Below are 6,000 nucleotides of genomic sequence, written 5' to 3' on the forward strand. Positions count from 1 at the left end.
GATGTTACCCGGTTAAGAGATTTTACAATAGGGACCTGTTAAATTCCACCTTGTTAAGGGATTTAAGTTGCAGTTGTTAGAAAGCAACAGATGGATGATCTGTTGAATTAGCTACTGATAGCTTGATCAGATCTCAATATGAATTCCACTCAATACACACCAGTTGTGCCTTCTTTGCACAACACCTGTTTCCTTCTTACACCTTCGGCTATTCACTCAGCTGGTCACCTATCCATCGGCACTGCACTCTGTCGGTCCTCTGACCTTTGGCTCTGCACTTTGCAGGTACTCTGTCCTTTGGCTCTGCACTCTGCCGATTCTTTGTCCTTCGGCTCTGCACTCAACCGGTTCTCTGTGTGTTGACTCTGCACTTAGTTGATCTACCTCACACACACACTCAACTGTGCTAACACCTCTTAGCACTTCCTCTCACTCTGCTCTTCACCTTGGATCGCTTCACCTTGGATCGCCTTCAACAAGATTTCCTTGTTTCAAATTTCACGATCAAAACTTTTTGAAAGAGCTCAAGAACTCTTTATACATTTTCTGTTGACACCTTCAGGCATATCCTCAATCAAATCAATCAAGGATTTCAAAAGATTCCAATTTCAAAATCTCCCACTCTTTTTCTGCGTGCCTTACATCAATTCCACCAAGTGTTCAACCAATTCTGCCACCGCATCTCCCAAAGATAGAAATTTCTGAGTCATGTTTAGCCAAATAAATGTGAACCGGAGAATCTGCATGTAATCATGCTTGATTACATGATTTAATTGAGGGTTAACCTTACCAACAAATGATTTGGCGTAGACACAGACTTACCAACTCATCCTTTGCCACCGTAACTGAATAACCGATCACTGCTTTGAGATTTATGGTGATCACTTGTCTTCCTTTTGTCATACCGGTGTACCGGTATGCAACTGCACTTCTTATATTATCGATTCATCTTTTGATTGCCAGTTTGTTGTGCTAGCACCAAGTCTCTTCCCTTGTTTACCAGTGAGATACCGGTTGGTTAGAGAAAACAAGTTTTTTTCCCGAGTCACCTTTTGTGACTTCACCATCACCAAAGTGACCAATCTTCCTAAATGATAGATCAGTTGACTTAATTTATCTTTCCTTCAGCTGAAGTACCCTTTGATCATTCAATACCAATGTTGTTTCCATGTATTATTGTTTACTGAAAAGCAACACCACTTTGCCTATACCACTTCACCGGTTAGTGTCTTCACCGGTAAGTGTTGGACATCAATGACAAACCTTATCACATATACCAATTTTCTAGATTGACCGGTTTTGTCAATGCCAACAATACAACGATCTCCCCCTTTGACATTGATGGCAAACACTTCAAACTTTAGCTGGTTAGATGCATGTTCCTTCATCTCTGTAACAATCCAGTCATTCTGCCCTAAGTGAAGAATATATCCCCTTGTCACTGATATCTACCAATGCTCAAATACTCTTAAAATATCTCCCACTTTGACAACAATGCCAAAGAGTCCATTCTGAACACTTACAAGACTTCTCTCCCTAACCGGAGTAGTCCACACTCATCAATATAGTTGTTTTCATTTGAAAAACTTGAAATTATACCAGATTGATGTAGAACCCTGTTTTCTTACTTTATTGAATGGAGGGGCATAACCCCCAGCTTACCTCTAAGATAGTCAAAGGTGTCCTTTTGTAGTGTCTTAGTGAATATATCAGCCGCCTGCTCTTTTGTTGGTATGTACTCCAACATCACTTCCTTTTCTTGAACTTGTTCTCTTAGATAGTGATATTTGATGGCTATATGATTCATTTTGGAGTGCATCACTGGGTTCTTAGATATGTTAATGGCACTGGTGTAGTCACAATGAATCACTATCGGTCCAACCACCTTTTCTTGAATTCCTTCCAGTAGTTGCTTGATTCAAACTATCTGTGTGCAGTTAATTGCAGAAGCTACATACTCAACCTCAGCTGTAGATTGAGATATGCAGTTTTGTTTCTTACTTGTCCAAGATACAATCCTTTCTCTAAGAGAGAAATATCCTCCACTGGTGCTCTTCCTATCATCGATGTTTCCAACCCAAGCTGAATCAGTGAAGACACTTAAACTAAAGTCTCCTTTGTGTGGATACCAGAGACCATACTCATCAGTCCCCTTTAGGTATCTAAATATTCTTTTGACTACCATAATGTGAGTTTCTTTCGGATTTGTAGAAAATATGGCAACCAAGCCAACAACTTGTGCTATGTATTGCATACTGTAATTTACCGATCATGGATCGATAAAGTGCCTCATTCACTTCTTCAGCCTCATCATGTTTAGATAGCTTGCAACCTGTAACCATTGGAGTTCCAACAGGTTTGCAATATTCCATTCTGAAAGTCTTAAGAATTTCTCTTATGTACTTAGTCTGACTAATAAAGATGCGATTCTTTAATTGAGAGAATTGTAGCCAATAAAGAACTTAATCTCACCAATCATGAACATCTCAAATTCTTGTTGCATTTGTCCTACAAAGCTTATGATAATCTCATCATCTCCCCCAAAGATGATGTCATCTACAAAGATCTCAGCAATTAGGTGTTTTCCTTCAGCTCCACTCTTCAGATACAGGTTACTATTATCACTGGTTCTTTTGAACCCAATTCTTAGAAGATATGAGTGTAACCTCTCATACCAAGCTCTAGGTGCTTGTTTTAGCCCATACAAAGCCTTCTCTAACCTGCATACTATATTCCTCCCATCTTCAGATGCAAACCCTTCCGTTTTCTCTATGTATACTTCTTCCTCTAACACCCCATTGAAGAATGTCGATTTGACATCCATTTGGTATACTTTAATCCTCTTATAAGCAGCATAGGCTAGCAAAATTCTTACCCCTTCCAGTCTGGCTACCAGTGCGAAGGTTTCTCCATAGTCCAAACCTTCTTCTTGAGCATAGCCCTTATAGACCAATCTTGCCTTGTTTCTTATTACCTTACCGGTTTCATCCATCTTATTTCTAAACACCCACTTGGTGCCTATTATATTTTTCTTTTCTGGTCTGGGTACTAGAGTCCATGAGTCATTTTTCTCTATTTGCTCCAGTTCTTCTTCCATGGCTTTGACCCAATCATCATCTTTCAGAGCCTCCTTTGTTGTTTTGGGCCAGAAAATGGAGAGCATACATTTATTCTCTCTTTCTCTTCTTCTGGTTAGAACTCTTGCATCCTTGTCACCGATGATATCTTTTGCAGAGTGATTATTTTTTACATATTTAGCCAATACCAGTTCACTCCTTGGAGCTTCTTCTACCAGTTGTGCAGGTTCTATTTCATAGGCTTCTTCATTAGGCGCTTCAATAGGATGTTCTTCAGTAGGTTCCACCAGTACATTCTACTCAAACCCTTTATAGTCCTTTGGTTCACTCTTACTGTTATGTTCATTTTTCTCAGAGTACTCATCTACTCTAACATTTGTACTTTCCACAATCTTACCGTTCATTTTGTTTAGACTCCTGTATGCCTTAATTTTTGTTGAGTAACCTAAGAAGGTTCCCTCATCACTCTCGAGATCAAATTTTCTAGTGTACTCGTCCCTTTTGATGTAGCACCTGCTTCCAAATACTTTGAAATAGAAAACATTAGGTGAGTAACCACTCCATAATTCGTAAGGAGTTTTGTTTGTTTCTTTCTCTACCTATATCCAGTTAAAATTGTACACAACAATACTTATTACTTCTCTCCAGAAGGTATGTGGGATATCCTTCTGTATCATTAGAGTTCTGGCACAATCAATGAGAGTTTTGTTTCTTCTTTCAACAACTCCATTCTGCTGAGGAGTTCTGGGTGTAGACATTTGTCTCATGATTCCCTGTTCCTCATAGTAGTTAATGATATCTTGAGAGGTGAACTCTCCTCCTTTGTCTGATCTTAGGCACTTCAGATTCTTATCGGTTCCTCTTTCTACTCGAGCCTTAAACACCTTAAACATGTGAAAAGATTTTGATTTTTCTTTTAAGAATAGAACCCACATCATTCTTGAGAAGTCATCTACAAATAACATAAAATACCAGTCTCCATAGAAATTCTTGGTTCTCATGGGACCACACAGGTCTGTGTGAACTAAGTCTAGCACACTTTTAGATGAGAAAGTTTTACTGTTGAAGCTGGACCCGGTCAACTTCCCTAGTTGACACTCTTTGCACATAGCATTTTCAGGTTTTATTATGTTAGGCATACCTCTTATAGATTTTGCCTTACTGACTTTAGCTATGCTATCAAAATTAACATGACACAATCTTTTGTGCCATAACCAGTTGTCTTCTACCTTAGCCACTAGACAATTACCTATAGTGGGGTCTAGATGAAACAAATTCCCTCTTGATTGTTTACTAGTGGCAATTAAATTTCCAGATTTGTCATTTATTTTACATATCCCTTTATTGAACTCTAATCGATATCCTTTATTGTTAAGCTGTGCAACACTTAACAATCTATACTTTAATCCTTCTACCCCAAAGACATCATCACAATTTTTCTTATCATTCAAGGCTATAGACCCCTTACCTCTTACTGCACATGGGGCATCATTTCTGAACCTCAATGTTCCTCCATTACAATCCTCCATGCTGAGGAATTTTCTTTTGTCACCGGTCATGTCATGAGTGCAGCCATTGTTGATCAACCATTCCCCACACCGGTTTGTGCTAGAAATCAATGCAATATCTCCTTCCTCTGTGCTGTCCTCTTTGACTACCACAAAAGAAATGCCATCTTCATCAGATCTCTCTAATTCTTCATCAGTGACTCCTTCTTCTGCAAGATAACATTCCTTCTTGCTCTTGTCCTCGTAACTTCTGAAATTGTCCTTCCCGTCTCTATCATTGTCAGGGCATCTTGAAGCAATATGACCTATCTTATTACAGGAGAAGCACTTTAAGGGTAATTTACCTTTACCTCTTGGAAACCTTCTTGCCAGTAGAGCTTCAATTTCATCTTGCTCCTGTTCCTCAGAGAGCAGATTGTCACTCTCATGGGAATGACCAGTTCTGGTAGTAGAGCTATTACCGGTTTCTTTCCTTCTCCTTGTGGGTACATGCATCATGGATTCTTTGAAAGCAACATCAATATTTAGTATGTTGTTGTCATAATTGTTCAATTCAAAAGCGGTCAACTTACCAATCAGTGAGTCAAGAGTTACACTGACTGTTCCCAAGGATCTAAGTTCCTTGAGAGGAAAGACCCTTATGGCATATTGTGGTAGCAGAGTTCTCAGGATTTTCCTAACCACATCCTCCTCCTCGAGTTTTCCTCCTCCAATTTTAATGGAGTTTACTACATCCTTTATCCTCTTATTGTACTGCTCTATGTTTTCACTTTGCTGCATTCTCAACTCATCATACTTTCCTATCAAGCTGTCTACTTTGGCCTTTTGAACATGGGGATCTCCCCCATAGACTGTCTTCAGCTTATTCCATATCTGAAAAGCTATTTTCAAATCTTGTACTTCAACAAATTCATTATCTGAAAGAGTGCTAATGATGAGATCCATAGCAGTATTATTATCTTGCCTTTCCTTTATCTGGTCCAGAGTAAGAGTCCCTAAAGGTTCATTATATTCTATGATCACATGGTTCCAATAGTGTTCATCTAGGGATCTTAGATAAAGTTTCATTCTTCCACACGATAAGGTGTAGTTCTCCTTTGAGAACTTAGGGCCCTCCTTACGCATCATCTTGAATCTCTCCCTAAGCCAGTTTAGCTTCTTATGATTCTAGGGACTTGATGCTCTAATACCAATTTTTAGTCCAAATCGGTGCTGAGAGGGGAGGGGTGAATCACCACTTAATCAAAATTTCACAATTTAACTTTTATCTTAAATCTTCATTCATCTAAGATCCAACAATATACTTAATCACTTAAGTAAAATATGCAAGCATGAAAAGTTGATAGTGACACCAAGGAGTTATCTCGTGGAAACCCAATAGGGAGAAAAACATGGTATGAGTAGGAACACAAAAT

This window comes from Cryptomeria japonica, chromosome 3 (genome assembly GCF_030272615.1).
Source record: "Cryptomeria japonica chromosome 3, Sugi_1.0, whole genome shotgun sequence".
NCBI classification, from domain to species: domain Eukaryota; kingdom Viridiplantae; phylum Streptophyta; class Pinopsida; order Cupressales; family Cupressaceae; genus Cryptomeria; species Cryptomeria japonica.